Source organism: Neovison vison, chromosome 5, assembly GCF_020171115.1.
Source record: "Neovison vison isolate M4711 chromosome 5, ASM_NN_V1, whole genome shotgun sequence".
Lineage (NCBI taxonomy): Eukaryota > Metazoa > Chordata > Mammalia > Carnivora > Mustelidae > Neogale > Neogale vison.
Genome location: NC_058095.1, coordinates 89,535,184 through 89,555,190, shown reverse-complemented (window position 1 = coordinate 89,555,190; position 20,007 = coordinate 89,535,184). Strand labels below are relative to the sequence as shown.

Below are 20,007 nucleotides of genomic sequence, written 5' to 3'. Positions count from 1 at the left end.
AGAAGACCAATTCTGGTTCATAAAATATCTTCAACTTCAGTACAAGCCCCACCAGTTCTGCAACATGTCTGTACCAACTTACACCCCCATCGGTTAGGGTACATGTCTGTACCAACTTACACCCCCATCGGTTAGGGTATGCCTTCCAGCTGCTCCACATTCTCCACACTGTGCACTGCCAGTCTTTTCAATTTTAGCTGATCTGAAGACTGCGCTGATATCTCATTACTATTTAATCTGCACTTCCTGATTACTGAGTTTAAACTTCTTTTCATATCTTCATTGGCTATTTGTGCATCTTCTTCAAAACTGCAAGTTCAAGTCTCTTACCCATTTAACTATTAGATCATCTGGCTGTCTTACTGATTTCTCCCAGTTCTTTAAATTTTCTAGGTAGGATACATGTCAGTTCACATGTGATTCAAACATTCTTTCCTAGCCTGTAGATTATTTTTTCTAATCTTAGTTGTATGTTTTAATAAACAGAAGTTCTTAATATTAACTTAGTTCAACTTAGCATCTACTCATTTATAGTCTGTGTCCTGTTAAAGAAAGGTTCTCTTACTCTTAGGCCAAGAGACTTTTCTATATTATTTTTCACCTTTCATCTTTAGACCTACAGTCTATCTGGAATTGATTTTTGTGTGTGATATAAGGTAGGGGTCAAATGTAATTTATGGATACCCATCTTAACAATAACACACCAATTATCAAAAAGACCATCCTTTACATCCTTACACCCAACATAATCAAACATCTACCTGTGTGTGGGCCTGCTTCAGAGCTTTCTACTCAGTTTCATTAATCATGTTTGGCTACACTTAATACAAGTTAATACTACACTGCTTAGTAAGTTCACAGAACTGGGTATAGGAAAGGGGCATGAAAGTGAGTGGAACCAGAAGTTTCAGCCTTGGAGAAGCACTGTTTGTGAGGGAGGGTTATTATTTAGAGAGAGTGGCACTTCTTGGAGACATGGCAGAAAATGGAAACAAAGAAATAAGAGAAAAATTAAGGAACTGCAGAAACAAAAGCAAAAGAAGACAAATCATCCACCCATCAAAACCAACATCACTGAAAAAGAATGCTGGGGAAGAAACAACTATAAAGAATGCTCTCCAACCAAAAAACCTACTCATAAAATAAACAGGGATTCAAAGAAAATAAAGCCCATACCCATACAAAACTCCTATAAGAAAACAAAATGTAAATCAAAGCATTTCACTAATAAAACTTCTCCCTCTACCCCGAAAGCAAAGAAATCTGTAACACAACACTCAAAACGGAACTGAACAGACTCCAACAGGCACCTACAAATCTAATACAGAAACTGAGATCAGAAGTGTGAAAAGGAAGTGAAACAAAAGCAAACTGAATTTATTTACAAAAGAAATTTTGAAAAATCTTATTAAAAAAGACTGAATTAAAAGGTGCCCAAATGAGAATAAATACAAATGAAAATTTAATGAAAGGTGTTGATAAAAAATGAGAAAACCACCAAAATAAAAAGATAAAGAAATGAGTATACAGAAAGGAAGTGAATGAAATAGAAAACAGGCAAAGAAAGTCAAACATCATGTAACTGAAGATATATATATTCCAAGATACTTATACTCCAGACTCTGGGAAAAGATATTTAACATACTGAAAGAGAGTATTTAAAACAATAATCAGAGACACTTTTCTGGAAATTAAAAAAGACTTGAAGCTACACATTAAAAGAGCCAATTAGTGAAAACTGAAAAGAACAAGTAACTCTAAAATGTACTCTATAGATAGGGGCTCCTGGGTGGCTCAGTCGTTAACGTCTGCCTTTGGCTCAAGTCATGATCTCAGGATCCTGGAATGGAGCCCCGCATTGGGCTCCCTGCTCTGTAGGAAGTCTGCTTCTCCCTCCCCCACTCACCCTGCCTGTGTTCCCTCTCTTGCTGTGTCTCTCTCTGTCAAATAAATTAAAATCTTAAATAAATAAATAAATAAATAAAATGTACCTTGTCAGACTTTAAGATATAAAAAAGATAACTTATAATACCAGAAAGTCAGACTTACACAAAAGTAGCAAATCATTTTCAAGAAGCTTAAGGGAAAAGAGCAAAAACAAGGTTTTTATACCCAGCCAAACTATCATTTAAGTATCAAGGCCTTGAAAACTACTTGAACAAGCAAGAACTCACAAAATACTTATATGTGCACCCATCCTGATCACCCTTCTCAACTCAGGCTCATCATCTGAATCACAGTACACCCCAGAACAATCTGAGCGACTATTTTTTCAGTTCTTCCAAAGATACACAACTAATACCCTTCTAGATACACAGAAAATAAGTTAATCCGTTACAGTCAATGGATGCATTATGGCTTGAACTCCATCTAAACAAGACAGTTAAACAGGGCTGGAGGCAAAGGTGGTCATAAACAGGTGACAGGTAGAAGCTTGAAGGCACAACATCTTGATTTTGAGGCTTTCAATACCCTTGCCTTATGGCTGCCAACACCCAGAGCTGAGAGACCAAGAGCTGCAGGTGCAGAACATGACTCTTCTCTCCAACTTCTGCCCCAGGGTAACCCAGAGCTTCATCATAACATAGTTACATTGTGGTTTCAACTCCCCATGGGGGAAGATGGCCATGACAGTTATGACAAGAACCTTGTAGAGACAAAAACTCCCCCTCCTAACCAGTAGGAGGTGACGCTTGGATGACTGGAAACAATTTCGGTCGGAGACCAACCTCACTATGACCCATGACCTATGCAAACATGAAGAGACACCACTCACCCCAGTGCAGTTGCCACTTCTGGGCCTGTCCACTCTCTCATTTTGAGAGTATACTGTCCTTAATAAACTGCTTTGTGCTTGCTACTTTCCTTCTGGCTGTCTTTATTCAAGTACAACTGTGTGGATCATAACGTAAATCTCACACAGGGAATCTAAGAACTGAGACATCCATTCACACAATGCAGATTCTCCCATGGGTAACAGAATGACTGAAGAAGCTTACACAAAAGGACTGATGAACAAGTGAACAGTTTATGCATTCAATTCTAGAACTAAAACTAAAAACAAGACTGGGGTCAAGGGCAGATGAATGGTATATAAACCTATGACAAAGTAGAAAATTGCGACTGAAATAATGGGAAGATAAAAGAGAAAAAAAACAGAATAAAGTCATTATTATATAGGTTACAGGTGAAAATCAAAAGATGCCATTTAAAGGTGATATAGAAGATAGTAAAAGAATAGGTTAAAAACTGGGAAGGGGATTAAAGGTACTACAAATGTATATAATTGAGAAGTAACCACTAGAACAAAAATTTAGTTCTTCCTAGATATGAAGTTTTTTATTAAACTCAAGGAAAATACACCTAATAATGAGTGAAACAGTAAGTAATTATAGCACAAATAACCGATGTAAAAACAAATATATCAGTTATGACAGTAAATGTGAATGAACTGAACTTGTCTACTTGAGAATTCTTCAGACTTGCTTAGAGACCAAAGGCCAACTCTATGCTGTACATATGAGAAGACATTTTTGAAATGCAATGATTCATAAAATTTCTGAAAGAATTCCACATCTAGATACTACTGCAAAATTTTAAAAGATGAATACAGAATTGGTTAAAGAAAGGGAGCAGACAAAAATGCACTACAGAAATAGTAATGGCCTATACAGAAATGGCAACACTGATAATACAATTCAAAGCAAAAAAAAAGTAACTGAAAAATATACATACATACTGAGTTCTTACTATGGGCTAGGCTCTGTGTCAGTGACTTTGTATTCTTTAACATAATAAACAGATTAACCAATAGTGTGAGTATAATCACCCATTATACAGATGGAGAAACGAGGCAAATAGAGCTAAATAACTTGTTTAAGATCACACAGTTAATATGTTTTGAAATTAGGATCTGAAGTTAAGCCATGGGACTCCAGATCCCATTCTTTTAACCATTACATCAAAAGTGTATACAGAACAATTATTCTTAATTATCAAAACTAGGGATCAAAATCTCAATTATCTATTCACAACTGCAGAAAGCATATAGTCATTGGGCACCTGGGTGGCTCACTCAGTTAAGCCTCTGTCTTCAGCTCTGGTGAGGATCCCAGAATTCTGGGATCAAGCCCCTCATCGGGCTCCCTGCTCAGCAGGAAGCCTCCTTCTCCTTCTCCTTCTTCTTCTCCCACTCCCCCTACTTGTGTTCCCTCTCGCTGTGTCTCTGTCAAATAAATAAATAAAATCTTTTTTAAAAAATAAAATGCAATGATTCAAAAAAGGTTAAAAATAAAGGGACACACAAGAACTTATCGGACAAATGGAAGACAATTAGGTTGCAATCATACCAGACAAAATAAAATTTAAGACAAAAAGTATTCGAATGGATAAATCCTAAAAGCTATTATTTCACAATGAAAAAAATCTTATTAACATCTGTAAACCTAGTAACGGAAACTATAACCAATCCAAGAAGAAAGAAATAGAAACTCTATAAATAAGAGACAGGCACCACTCAATACATAAAACAGGTCAAGGGGAGAAAAATAAGGACTAAAAGTATAAGATCTAGAAGCACCTGGGTGGCTCAGTTGGTTAAGCCTGTGCCTTCCACTGAGGTCATGATCCCAGGGATCTGGGATCCAGCCAAGCCCAGCATCAGGCTCCCGCTCAGAGGTGAGCCTGCTTCTCCCTCTGCCCCTCCCCCTACTTGTGTGCACATGCTCTCTCTCTCTCTTTCTCCCTCGCAGATAAAAAAATATTTTTTTAAAAAAGTACCCACAGTAGTCAAAATCATAGATAGAAAGGAGAACGGTGGCTGCCAGGAGCTGGGGGAAGAAAACAATGGTGAGTATTCAGTTGGTACAAAATTTTGGTGGGGGAGATGAAAATACCTAATTACCAAGGGGGCGGTGGGGAAGATGCAGGGGTTGGGGGAGGAAGAGGAGGAAATAAAATACACAGTTACCTCCAAAAAGGCTGAAGAAGCCCCTGGCAAAATTCAACATCCATTCCTAATTTTGAAAAAATCCTCTCTTGGATGAACAGGAATGGAGGAATAATCCTTAACCTGACTTATTTTTTTATCTCTTTTTTTTCCTTTTTTTTTTCCAATTTATTTATTTTCAGAAAAACAGTATTCATTATTTTTTCACCACACCCAGTGCTCCAGGCAAGCCATGCCCTCTATAATACCCACCACCTGGTACCCCAACCTCCCACCACCCCGCCACTTCAAACCCCTCAGATTGTTTTTCAGAGTCCATAGTCTCTCATGGTTCACCTCCCCTTCCAATTTACCCAAAAGCACATACCCTCCCCAATGTCCATAACCCTACCCCCCTTCTCCCAACCCCCCTCCCCCCAGCAACCCACAGTTTGTTTCATGAGATTAAGAGACACTTATGGTTTGTCTCCCTCCCTATCCCGTCTTGTTCATGGATTCTTCTCCTACCCACTGAAGCCCCCATGTTGCATCACCACTTCCTCATATCAGGGAGATCATATGATAGTTGTCTTTCTCCACTTGACTTATTTCGCTAAGCATGATACGTTCTAGTTCCATCCATCCTTAACCTGACTTTACTGAGAGAGACAGAAAGAGAGAAATAGAGGGAGAAAGAGGGAATGAATGAGTAGGAGCACCAACATCCTACTGGGCCAAAACCAGAGGCATGCCACAAAGGCCAAGAACCGAGCAAGGATGCACACTACCTCTTCTATGATTTAATACTGTTCTGGAGCCATTCACCAATACAGTCAGATAAGAGGAAACAAAGACACAAACAATGGAAAAGGAGAAATAAAATTCTCTACTGGCTGATGACAGGACAGTAAACCTGGAAAACCAAAAAAATTAATGATGGAAATAACTCAAGAAAGAGAATTCAGCAAGGCAGCAGGATATAAAAAACAAAACCTTCATATACACAAATAATAATAGCTTTCATATACATAAATAATAACTGGTTAGAATGTACAATGGAAGAGAAAACCTCATTTAAAACAGCAACAGAAAAGAATATAAACTTAACAAGAAGTGTTCAAGACTTACATGAAGAAATCTATAGATTCACACATTCCTAAAAGGCACACAAAATGAGACTCCAGAATCCACCATTCTTGGTCAAGACACCACAACTTTATCAGGTTGTCAGTTCTCCCTAAATTAATTTATAAATAGAACGCAATTACAATAAAAATTACTCAGAAGTTTCTTTATGGAGCTACACAAGTTAACACTCAGTTAACACTGACTAGGAGGAGCTATCGAAGGAGAACTAGCTCCACCAAATATTAGAACAAAGCTCCATGATTAAAACTGTGGTAGTAGCACCTGAATAGGCAGACAGACCCCAAAAATGCAACCAAAATCCCAAAAATAGACCCAATCTACTATTTAGAAATCTAATATATAACAATAGTGGCACCTCAAATGACTTGAGCAGAGACTGATTTCAGAAATGTTCGGACAACTAAATCCATTCTTAATATCACATATCAGAATAAACTCCAAGTACAGCAGAAATCTAAATGTAAAAAATGAAAACTATCCAAGTTCTTAAAGAAATCATTTGTGTAAGGAAAGGTTTTCTGACCCTGACCTAAAATCCATACCCAAAAGTTATATGTGAATTTTTGACTGCCCAGGGATTGGCACCACCAACCCCCATGTTAAGGGTCAACTGTACTTCCTCTGGGTTTAGTCTGCTGTACTTTTTGTAACTTCTTGAGATGGCTGCACAGATCACTAAATTTTTTTCAGTCTTTCTTCTTTCCTAATATACATCTTTCCTAATATACAGCTATAAACTTCCCTCTAAGTACAACTTTAGCTGCATCCCACAAATTTTGATATGCAGTATTTTTATGTTAATTCTGATCAAAATATTTTGTCAATCTTTTAAATTTCCCATGGTAAATTATAGATCTTCTGTGATTCATGGGTTATTTAGAAACAACTCTGCTTTTTGCTATTGATTTTAGTTTAACTTACACTGTTCTGTTGGACTTGAATCCTTTGAAATATCCTGAGACTTGCTTTTGTCCCACAAGCTGACAGCCTGGGTCAATGTCCAAACACTAGTAAATATTGTGTATTTTGCAGTTGTTAGGGGCAACATCTAGGCATGCAAGGCAAATTTATTAATTGTGTTGTTCAAATCTTCTACACCCTTACTAAAGTTTGTTCACTCTGATAGAAGCGTTGTGTAAAAAAAAATATTAGTAACTCCCTCTATGATTAAGAATGAATCTCTTTCATCTCCCTATTTCTATTAAAGCCTATATTATAATCACTAAAATTCTCTTCAGATGATCTCGACACTCTACAAAAGAGAACAGAAAGGTGAATAACTTTCTCAATGCCAGTGAAATGGCAGCAATTTTTTCAGCCAATTATTATCCAAAATGAGTTTATAGCACCTATCTCAAAAATCATCATTATAGACATCCTCTAAGATTTCACTGGGTCAGATCCAATAACACCAGACAGCAGATCAACTCGCTTAATTACTCAGAGGTATATTTTGCAACTAATTCACACTGCTTGGCTCATGGAAAAAAGTTAGCAATGTGTCACAATACACTCCATAGTGTATGACTTTTCTTCCATTTTTCTGAACCAAAATTACCTTGGTCTTGCTCTCTGGCAAAGAAGGCTAAGATCAGCCCTGCCCCTTCAGTGACCACTGCACTGTATCCCATTGAGGCCCAATGCAATCTTAGAATCACTCTCCCACAATGCTCCAGACAGCAATCATTACAATCTGAAACCCACTGCCACCTCTGCTTGATGGTCGAATTTCTGACGGTCTGTCTGTGCAGTCTTTCCAAGAATATCCAAGCTAGGGTACAGAATGGGCATCTATTCAAATTAGTCTTCATCAGTGTCCTCCCATTTTCTCAGGTCAGGGTGTCATCTCCCACTTGGACCAAGCACCCCTCCCATGCAATCCCAGGGCACTTTTGGCTTTCCCATCTATAGCTGTATACCATAGTGATCTTTTTACATGTTTTTCTCAGCTGTTACACTATTGCCCCTCAAGGAAAGGAAGCATTTGATTCATTTTGATATCCTAAGCATACCAATACCTAGCAGGCAGACACACTCCTTCATACTCTTTCTTGTCCCTTACAATCTATTCTCTACACTGCATACCTAGTGATCCTTATAAAATCTAAGACAAATGGTATTGTTTCCCTGCTCAAAAACTTGCAATGGCTTTCCAACTCACTCAAAATAAAATCCAAAGTGCCACCATAGTCTCATGGACCCTACAGGATCTGGCCCATTATTACCTCTGAAACCGCTGCCCACCCCCCACCCCCGCCCGCCAACACATACACACACACCACTTACTCATGCTACCTTCCTACCACCTTAAGGGCCTTTGAACTTACTGTTCCTCCTTCCACAAGGCTCGCTGCCAAAATAACTGCCTGCCTGGTATACTCCTTCACCTTCATCACACCTCTGTCAACTGTCATCTGAGGGATGCCTTTCCTGACCACTTCCCTGACCACATTACAACAAATGGCAGTCCCTGATACTCTATCCTCTTGCTTCTTTATTTTCTCTACAGCCCTTATCATTACATATATTTATGTTATTTACTTATTATCCCCCACCTCTGCACTAGAATGTGATCTCAGTAAGAAAGGGCAGAACCTCACCCTCTAGAACAGCGGTTGGGATGTTTTGGGATGTTTTGCTCTAAAGAGATAGTGAATATTTCATACTCTGTAGTTTAGACCATCTCTGTTGCAACTACTCAGCTCTATCCTATAGCACAAAAGCAGCCCCAGAGAATATAAACGAGTTGGCAAGCCCATGCTCCAACAAAATTTTCTTTACAAAATCAGGCAAAAGACCAGGTTTGGCCCAAATGCTACTGTTTACCAACCCCAGTCCTAGAATAAGCTTTGCATGCAGTACATTGACTTTGAATTAATCGATCATTTCTGTTCTTGGTCTCTAAGGCTACCTTTAATTGACAAAATAAAATACCAGCATTCCAACCACATCAGAAAAGATAACTCTAAACCAGCTTCTATAAATCTTTTACCAAAAAATCCACTTGAAACTAATATATAGTCCTGAATGGCTTCTTTGACAGATATGCAATGTGTTTATTCTTACCACTAGAAAGTACATAAAAGTTAGTTTGACCCTCTACAGAAATTTTTTTTTTAAAGATTTTATTTATTTATTTGACAGAGAGAGAGATCGCAAGTAGGCAGGGAGGCAGGCAGAGAGAGGAGGAAGCAGGCTTTCTGGGGAGCAGAGAGCCCGATGTGGGGCTCGATCCCAGGACCTGGTATCATGACCTGAGCCAAAGGCAGAGGCTTTAACCCACTGAGCCACACAGGCGCCCCTGCAGAAATGTTTTAAATAAGTTGTGTTTCAATTCATTTGAAACCAGAGAAGAATCAGCCTCATAAAAACCATGTCCTACGGGTCCCTGTGTGGCTCAATTGGATAAGTGTCCAACTCCTTTTTTTTTCCCTTAAGGCTTTATTCATTATTTGAAAGAGAGAATGAGCGAGAAACAGCATGAGCAGGGGGAGAGGGAGAAGCAGACTCCCCGCTGAGCAGGGGGCATGACGTGGGACTCCATCCCAGAACCTTGGAATCATGACCTGAGCCCAAGGCAGTGGCTTACCAGAGTGAGCCACTGAGGTGCCCCAAGTGTCCAACTCTTGATCTCAGCTCAGGTCTTGATCTCAGAATAGTGATTTCAAGCCCTGCTATGGGCTCTGTGCTGCACATGGAGCCTACTTCAAAAAAATAAAAATAAAAACATGTTCTCTGTGCTGCATGTCACTTACTTCAGCTTTCAATGTAACCAATACAAAACCTTAAGTGTGAGTTCAGAGAACATATTAAGGAAAGGAAACTGGTATGTTTTCTGTGGGTGATGAAACTACAGCACAGAACTGAGAATGTTTTCCCTTCTTTTTGGCCATCAGGACACTCAGCCAAGTTCCAGTCTGCAAACTGGTTATGTCACCAGTATCTGTGTCTTCTCTTCTCGGGGGTTCAGAGCCAGCCTACGTTTGAGTACAGCCAGTGGGATGACAAGTGGTGTGTGCTGGCCAATAAAACCTCCCACAGGACTTGGCTCTCTCCCTACCCACCCGCTGAATTGAGCAGGAGGAAGTTCCCACTTCCTATTGGAGGCTGAGTCACAAGTGGGAAGAGCCTGACTACCTGAAGGGCCCTGTGGAAGACCACCCCAGAAGGACCCCAAAGCTTTTTTGTGCTGAGTCACTGAAATCTTTCTTGAGTAAAGCACTTAGCTCTCTAGGACTAAAACACTGACCTGAGAGGCCAGAACCTTGTTGAAAGAATAGGTTTTATTGTTTTCAGTCATGATCTTCACACACCTTTAATTCTCTTTACTTATATTTAGCTTCATTGTCACGGGTATTTCCTATTAGCTAATTCAAATCTTTATGTTATGGGAGACAAGGGACAAACCTCCACTGTTTGTGTTCAGTAAAACCCGTAAGCATCTCCAACAATGAAAATCTCAAAAAATATAGTTGGATAAACATATATTTGGATAAATATAAACATTCAAAGAAAACCTTATTTGTAACTCTCACTTATAAACAGTTGAATAAACTGTATCAGGGTCCAGAAAGAAAGAAGGCTCGGTAAATACTAAAATGCAGGACAATATATTTTGTCTCAAATGGAATTGGACAATCATTAGAAACCAAGTAGTGTAGGAAATGGAACAATACATTTCTAAACTCTTATCTAGGACAACTTAGTAACCATAAATGTAGCGTAAAAGAAAAAATGTTCTAACCCCTGTAATACCTAATCCCTACATAATTCTATCAAGTGATGCAATGAAGCTATGTTGTTTTTGCTTTTTTTTTTTGAGAAGTAGTATGGAAAAAACTAGACATGTCAGAAAGGGAAGAACTTTTTAATTAGTCTATGTAATGTAAAAGACAAACAGTGTATGAGCTATGAAAATTTTAACTGTAACTCATGTATGAACTTCATTATCATTGATAAGCCTCGCAATCATTCAATATTACAATAACAGCTTTTAAAAAGTAGTAATGTTTTGGGGAGCCTGGGTGGCTCAGTCAGTTAAGTGATCTCTTGATCTCAGTGTAGGTCCTGATCTCAGGGTTGTGAGTCCAAGCCCCTGTGCTGGGCTCCATGCCCCTTCAAAAAAAAAAAAAAAAAGAGGTAATGTTTTAATAACCTTGCCCCCTGGCACATCTCAAAGGACAATTCACATTTTAGTAAAGCCTTTGGAAACAATGTTGTTTGCAGTGTGTAATTAAAATCTGAAGACAGGTGACTGGGGAATTTAGGGGTTTCTGTGCATTTCTGGTTTTTAAATCAAAAACCAGGATAATTAACTCTAAAAGATATACAGAACAAGAAATAAATACTATGGAAAACCAAGAACTGAGATATGTTTTAAATTCTCTAGGTTTGGTTATAAACAAAATGTATTTTTCTACTTTTATCAAAAATGGGGATGAATCTTATATTGAAAAACTACAATCTTTCCCCCCAAAATTAATATCTTACTTTTGAAGGGATGGAAGTCACGTCTGTCTGTTCCTCCTCATTGTAAGCTGTGAAAAGACTCTCTCAGAATGTCAGAATGATACAAATATAACATAAGCTGCTCCCTCTCTCCTCTCTCTCCTGTCACTCTTCTGGTTAATGTCATCCCCCTACTGGACTAGATACTTCAACCCCTAAGTGTGGAGACATTGTTCCTTCCATGTTCCACAGGAAGCGATTTAAATCCACCAAATTCTCCATAAGTGTTCATTTCAAACAGCATAGAATATGGCCCCGCAAAAAGTTACAAAGTCAATTCAGAGCTGAACTGTGCCAAGGTAACAATTTTAACACAGGACTGCCTTACAAAACAGGGACTGGGGGTGCCATGTACATGTTTTGAGGGGCTGAAAACAAAACTGTGACATTAATAGGGCCTAGTGACTCAGCCCAGGTTTTTAAAAATTACCTAGTAGTGACCGTGTTCTGCTTATTCTGTGGTCCTGAATCAAAACACAGGACACGTTCAGGTGATGAAAAAATATTTGTTGAGTATCTACTATGTGCAAAGAATACACCATTTCTTCCATTTAGCTGATAAAAAATGGCCACATGGATTCGTAGTTCAGTCAATCACATCCATACTCTTCTGTTGTAATATAATTTCTCTAAACCGCTCATGTGCACGAAATGGATAACAGCACGCAATGAGAGGAGCCAGATGAGCTAAAATGGAACCACAGCAGCATGGTAATAAAATCTTCAGCATGCACTGGAGCACAACTTTAAAAATCCAATACGGCTTTCAGTCACTAGTAAAAGGAAGTACTCAAGGACCAGAGATCACAAAGTCTATGGGAAAATGGACAGCTGGAGCGAAGCAGGCACTGGGTGTTACCCCTGGCCACAAAGATTGTAACCCAAACAACAGTGTGCACATGACCACATGCTTAAAAGGTTACTTAACAGAGCTGGAACACATCTACTAAGTGCTGGCTATATACAAGGCACTGTGCTGTCTGGTGCCTGCCCACAATGAGTTTACAGTTAACAAAACAATTTACTTCTGTGGCAGTATCGTAGCCAATGAGGTTTATCCGAGGCGCGATTATTGCTAATTGAAACAATTTACTTCTGCTTTCCCTCTCTAGGTGTGGAGGACAGGAGCTTGGTCCTAGCAACGCTATTATCACTGCTAACCAGAATGATCTGTGGTAGGCATTCAAACGTGTGGACTGCTGCAAAGAACCGTAAAGCAAAATATAAAAGAAAAATAACAAAATAAATAAAACTCTGCAATAGTGCAAGAATATACAATACAGCAGAAGACGTCTTTAGGTCAATTTCAAGGCCATTGCTTCAGAGAGGTCAGAGGGCACCTTAAGAACAGGCCTAAGGGAAAACTCCATAAGCAAAAAGTCTCTGAGAAATGATCCCAGACACTGAGCTCAGCGTTGAGGTCCAGAAGCACCTACCAGACCTGAAAGAGGAGAAATTACCCTGGGATATCTGAGATGTTTAAAGTTTAAAAAAAAAAAAAAAAAAAAATCTACAGAAGAAAAGAGCTAACCTGAAAGAGAAGAGGAGAGACACAGATCCAGGGAAAAGAAACAAAACAGGGTAGCTCCAAAGATTAAGGGCGAAATCTGAGTATGGAAAAATTATTCTAATCTAAGGACATCTGCTAAGATGGGAGGATAGGCTCTTACGCAAAACAAAACTGACCTTGAACACTGACAGCAGAAAGCGTCCACTCAGAAAGGAAAACAGGACAGCACAGTCACAGACAATACGACCTTCAGGGGACGCCAGGACCTGGCAAGAGGCACGGCCTTGCCCAGAGCACCCCACCCTGACAAGGACCCATGAGTCCCAAGAAAAGCATGTCTTAAAGAAGAAAAAAAGCATCCTTTTTTAAAAAGAAGTTAATAAAATAAGTCGTTGTTTAAAAAAAAAAAAAAATCTCACCCTGTAACAGATGTCCCTCTCTAGTGAATGCCCTTCTTTCCTCCTCATAAGCAAGTTTTAGGAAGCAGTGCACACCCTGATTAGCTTCCCTGCCTGAGTGCCATTCACTCCTTAGTCCACAGAAGTAAGGCTCCCCTGAGACTCCTCCAGTGAAAACCAGTAATTTGATCCTAGGGCTAAATCCAATGGAAACTTTAGAACAACTCTCTATCTGGATCTCTGGCTAGCGCGCACGCGTGTGTGTTCTCTCTCTCTCTCTCTCTCTCTCTCTCGGTTCCTTCACATGCTCAAATCGCTCCACTCAAAAACAAAACAAAACAAAACAAAAAAACCAACAACAAAAGAAATACCCCCACCCCTTTATCCATCCTCCTGGACCCACCCTTTATCACCACCACCACCCCTCTTAAGAGTTGTCTACACACTCTGGCACCACTTCCTGGCTCCCACTATTAAACCCCTGGCCATCCCGCCCATGTCCCCATCACCGTGTCACCACTGACACCACCTATATTACTAGTAACTTCCTGGTTTAGCATCCCTCTTTAGTGATGTTCCCTTGAGCCATGGCTTCTAAAACACTCTTCATGGACCCCTCCCGCACACACACAACTGCCCTCCTCAATCTCAATGTGGGAGCCTATTCTCTCCTATGTATCTTTTGAACACAAAAGCTCCTCAGATCACATTCTATACCACTCCTTTTCTCACTCTGTACATACTTCTTGAATAACTTCATCCACTCCAACAGCCTCCATTAACAAATACAGGCATAGGCAGAGATTCCAGAAAGTTCTGGAACTTTCTCTAAAAGAGACTTTCTCTGTTCATTGCACTCCTAGTGTCTCAGGCCAAAAGGAATGCCTGAGTAATTGAAACACTGGATAAGTTCAAATATCTTAAGTTATTTTTTGTCCTAACAACTTATTACCCATTTTTAAAAACACACTTCAACTGAGAAAAAAAATCAGTCTATTTCTGTCATTATTAAATAAACCACAGGTACAATTTCTCAAACCTTGGAGTTGGACTGGATATCACCTCATTCATTTCCTGTTCCACACTGATTTTCACAGGAAATGCAACCATTGAACACCCAGCCTTACAAACTTATCAAAAGGAAGGTAGCGCAACAGACAGTAAAAACTGTTGACGACTTTGAGCTAGCATTTCCCACAGGGTTGGACAAATGTTATGCACCCTTGAGCTTCCTTCTACAATTCAATATCCCGCAGTCTCCCTGTGAGTTCACTGCACCACATCAGCACACAGTTTGGGAACTGTGGTGCTAAGGACTCTTAGATGTCTGTCTCCAGTCCAGACACCCCCAACACCCAGAACCCTAAAACACTGTGTCCCATAGCCACCTGAAACTTAACAAGGCCAAATGCACCTGTCTTCTTTTCCTCCAAATGGCTGCTGCTCCATAAGAAAGGCACCATTATCCACCCAACTGGCCAGCTAGGACTCAGCACCACCCTGAACCTCTCCGAACTCCCCCACCACACATACAACCCCCAGCAAAGAACCAAGTCCCAGCAATTCCACCTCCTTGACCTTCTTGCCTTCCACGCTTGCTCCCCTCCATCCATTCTGTAAAGGGCAAATCAGATCATGCCCTTTTGCTTCAGAATTCTGCAACTGTTTCCTTTTGCCTATAGAGGAGTCCAAACTCCTTACAACAAGAATCACAAGACGCCCCTATGGCTCGGCCCCTATTCACCTCTGTCTCTGTTTCTTGCCACTTCCCTGCCATTCTGCAATTGGCCGAGCCACATACATTTCCAGTTGCCCCAATGCACCCTCTCTCTGACAGCCTTTATCAAGCCTCTCCTCAGCCCTGACTCGGACCAATTTCCTTCTCTCTTATTGCTCTGGGAAGCCTTTCTCATCTCTCTGAATCATCCAAAGCTTGGGTTTGCGGTCATCCTGTGAGCTCCTCTAGCTGACCCCTTTCAGGGCACGTACCATATGCTGCACTGTAACCGATGGTTAAAACTGTCCAAGAGAACCCAGCTGAACAGGCTCTGCAAAAGGTATCCACCTTGCTTATCTTAGTATCCCTAGCACATAGGATCAACTCTGCAATAAAGCAAGCGAATGTACTGACTAGGTCATTCATGTGATGCTTCACATCCTTCTCTGCTTACTAACGCCATCACAGCACTGATTGCGCCATGCTGAAATTGTGTGTCTCGGCAGACTATCAACATCTTGAGAGCTTTTCTCTCTTATTTCTGCTATGCCTGTATCAAAATAGTACAGGTACTTAGCAAGCATCCACGAAACGGCTTCTGAAGAAAAAAGCTGACTGAAAAAATTCTGGATGTCCCCACCCCACTGGATTAGGGGTAGCTACCTCTGGAGAAAGAAACAGGACAGGGCACCAATAACAGGAGGTAAAGAGAACTGAGATTTGTTAACTCCATGTATCTCCATAGTGATACTCCATTGATTTTAGAATATGCCTTATTCAAGTATGACTGCCATACACTATTCCTGTACTGCCAGCATAAAATGTATCCTGTGTAAAGAACCAGTCCTGAAGAACACATGCACTTGCAAGCAGCATTTGGCTCCATGCACCCTAGAGCAGGTCCGGAGAAAATGTGACCTTAAAGAGGAAAATCGGCTTCTAAGAAAAAAAGGACTGAGAAGGTAAGCATCTCCATCTGTATAGCAGCGTGGAGGCAGTCCCAAGAAAATATAAGGAATGACAATAGCATATAAGTGGAAAATATAACCTGTGATTATTCTTCAAAGAAAGTTCTGGGAACTCTAAAAGAAGACAACTTGCACTGGCCGGCCAGGGCGGACAATTTTTTTAATACTTATATTAAGCAACTGTTTTAGTGGAACATTCCAAATACCAAAAGGTGACTTGCCACATGCAGGTTACTAAGGGAAGTGTAAAGGAGACCTACAAAGACCCGCTAGAATAGACAGGAGTCTACAGCATTGGCATGACCACTTAGCCAAGTGCATTCCACCTTTATTTTCAGAATTTTTAAAAAGACCGTAGCACAACATTGACTATAAGGTCATAAATTTTAAGGAAACAGATAAAACAATGCTATAAAGAAACTCATGTCAGCAACTGGAAGTAGCAAGAATAATTTGTATATGTGGATAGTTCCAGAACAAGCTTCTTTTCCCTGTTAGAAGACAACAGTGAATACAGGTCAGATTGTAAATATAAGTCAAACTTCCCAACCTAGTGAGTTTTAAACATCCAAAGGACACGACTCTAGAGAATACAAATTAAGATCTTCAAAAATGAAGAAAAATGAGCGCTATGGGGACCCTGGTAGAAAGGAGACCAGACACAATAAAAACTGCCTATGGGAAAGGTCAAACCTCGCTTTCCTTTGTTTAACCTCTCACATAGATAAAAGAACTAGCTTTCAAGAATCACTGCATTGTTTCACTGCAAGAAAAGGAAAGTTGAGTAAAGCATATACAAAAAAGAAGCAACCAAGGTTTAGCAGAATGTGCCCTAGAGGCAACAGAAAAATAAGTCAATTATAACACTCTACACTTAGTTTTGATAGAGATGGAGACATTTTAAGTTTAGACAAACCTAATTTTTATAAAATGAAAAACTATTTCAAATACTTAGCCCCTCCCCTCAAAAAAATGTGGGCCCTGAATCTTAAAATTTCATGCCACAGCATGGATTTGATTTGGACAATCACAAAGCAAAAAAAAAAACAAAAAACAAAACAAAAAAAAAACCTTTTAATTCTCGGTGTTTTAAAAACTCCAAAATTATTACTGCTACTAAGTGCGAATTTAAAACTGATCCCCACATGAAAAAGAATTCCTAATACGCATAACAGTGGCTAAGAAAATGAGATGCTCCCATTCATCCGTAAGCCCATCGGTTAGCTTCTTAATAATTAAGAACTCTACTCTCCGCCACGAAACTATCCCTTGCAGAGAGGCTAAACCAAGAAGAAATCGCCATTGCCTCTAAGTAGCACAGACGGAGAGGGGAAGGTTTTCCACTCGCTGGAGCTCCGGCGCGGAGAAGGGCGAGAGGCCAGGCGCCGCGGCCCCCTCCTGCCGCGCAAGGAAAGTCTCCCGGGGATGATCCATGCCCGCGAAGCGGCTCCCGGGAGCGCAGCCCTCTCCCCTCGCCCTGCAGCGCGCCGCTCGCCGGTTGTACGACCCCCTGCTCTGCGCTCGGGGAGCCGAGCCTGGCTGCGGAGGCCGGGAGCCCCGCGGGCCCGCAACCCCTGGGGAGGGGGCACCCGGCGCAAAGGCGCGGGGAGGGCGAAGCCATGGAGCGGGCCCGACCCAGGGCGACGGGCATGCGGGGACTGGGCCACATGAGGACAGGGCGCACGGTACCGAGGGATGTGAAAGTCCCGGACGCGGGGCAGCCCTGGGCACTGTGCGTGGGGCGCGAGTGGAGGCCCGGGCGCCAACTGCGGCCGGGATGGCAGGCGCCTGCTCCGCAGCCCGGGGAGCACACACCGGGCAGTGCCGCGGCGGAGGACTGGGGAGGACGGCGCGGGCGAGAGCAGCCGGCGGGCCGCGCTGCAACGGCGGGAAGCCCCAGCCGGCGCGGGAGCCAGCGCGGAGGATGCGGCTGGGCTGCAGGGCAAGGCGCGGGGCGGCGCCGCGGCCCGCAGTGGGCCCCGCTGCCCGCCCGAGAGCGCCCGGCGCGATGCAGCAACTTCACTTAGCCACGGGGCTGCGGGGGCCCGGCCTGCGCCCGCCCCTCCCCCGGGGCAGCCGCTCCGCCCGGAGCCAAGCAGCGAAGGGGCCAGGACCGAGGAGTCCGGCCGGCCGCAACCCGCACTCACCGGTCCGCGATTCCGCCGCCGGCCCCGGGGCTGCGCTCCGAGCTCCATGGTCCCACCGCGCCGCGGCCGCCCGGCGCCCCCGCCCCGCAGCACACCGCACGCAGCGGCGCCAGCGACGCCGCCTCCGGCCCGGCCACGGCCGCGGCCACGCCCCCTCCCGGCTGGGGGCCCGGCCGGAGCAAGAGGGGGACTCAGCGCCGGCTCCACCAACCAGAGGCCTCTCACCAAGCCGCTTCACCAGGATTGGCGAGCGCCTCAGCCAATGGGAAAACGGAATGAGCGCGGAGCGTCGCCGCCGAAGGGCGGGGGATTGCGGAGGCGGTGGCTCTCACGATCGGTCCTCCGCCTCCCATTCCGGCTGAGGCTTTGGCCCTAGTGCCTACAGAGTGGAGAGGAAGGGATACTTTGGGCCGAGTTTATTTTAAGGGGCCCTTCCATCACCTTTGCTGACAATGTACCCATCGCAGTCCCTTTGAGTTTCCACCCGTTCCCTAACCTTACCTGGGTTTTGAGGGCTCCTGCAAAAACGTCCATCTACCTGTAGGTAGTCAGAGGTCCTGCAGGGTTAAGGGTTCAGGCAGCCTTGAGAGGATAATAGCCATCGTCATCTGTTGGTTTTATGCCCTTCTCAAATCCGTTAGCGTTTCTGCCTATTCTCATATCCTTCTACAGAGTCTTCCCTTTTTAATCATCTTGTCTCCAGTCTCCCTCCACCCCACATGTGAGAAAATTCACAATGCCTATTAAACATGACATAACATTGAAACTAAACCCCGTAGCAATGAAACACAGACAGGTGGTACTTGATGACTCAGACATAAACTTAAGAATGGAAGAGGAAAGGAAAGGAAGAGAAGAAAAGAAAGAAAAGCCAAGTATGTTCTCCTAGGTCCTGAAGGAAAGGTTAAAAACATTAGATAGAAATGTTATCTATATTTCAGTTTGCATGCCTTTATTCTTTTTGATTTACAAGTAAAATCACTAAATTGAAAAAACTTAAGAAAAAAGTTCAAATCCTAATAAAGAGTCCAGAAAAAACTAATTCAGGTTGTCTTGCTCTTGACTGTACAGATGTGTGATAACGGTTCACATCTGTTACAGCTAGTTACAGCAACTACCAGCTAGGAAAAATGAATAGCAGTTGCTAACAACATTAGCAATGTTTGCAATACCAGAGGTGCTGAAGAAAAATCCCCAGTCCCTCTTCATGTTAATCTGTTAACCCACCTTACTTCCAAAGGAACAATTTCAAAAGCCCTATTTTAAAGTAACATGTACTTAGTTTCCATTTCATGTCAACATGAAATATACTGACAATTAATAATGTAAATAGAACTGTAGTGAATTCTTAACAGTGTTCTGTGTTTGAAATATTGATACTAGAATGATAAATTTCTTCTGAATTCAAAGCTGAATTGGTATACAAATTAAAATGACTTTCCTTCATTTTTGTCTTCACTTACCCCAGCAATAGCTTCTATGGCTGTATTTAGGTCATTGACTTAAAAACTCAAAAATAGGAAGCTGTAGGTTACAAAAAGTATGTTTTCAGAGTTACTAATCACATTTCCCTTGCTCCTTTCCTCTTCAGTGAGCCCACCTTATGTGAACTGCTGCTACACTCAGTTTACATCCACTATTAACCCTTAGTCTTACTGTCCTGAAGTGTTCAGGATTGTTTCA

The 20,007-nt window shown here is 41.9% G+C and overlaps 1 protein-coding gene and 1 pseudogene across 3 annotated transcripts in view; one reads left to right on the top strand and one right to left on the bottom strand.

Moving 5' to 3' along the window:
• Nucleotides 1–18,851, bottom strand: part of WASF3 (WASP family member 3) — a 136,307-nt gene extending 117,456 nt beyond the window's left edge. Inside the window, exon 1 of one of the 3 annotated variants that reach the window (XM_044249469.1) lies at nt 18,826–18,851. The gene's annotated coding sequence lies outside the window, so the exon portion shown is untranslated. Of the gene's footprint in view, nt 1–18,324; nt 18,388–18,825 lie in introns of those variants that run through there. The other 2 variants (XM_044249467.1, XM_044249468.1) reach the window with 2 other exon arrangements.
• Nucleotides 12,603–12,731, top strand: LOC122908006 (annotated as a pseudogene).
• Nucleotides 18,852–20,007: the final 1,156 nt, after the last annotated feature.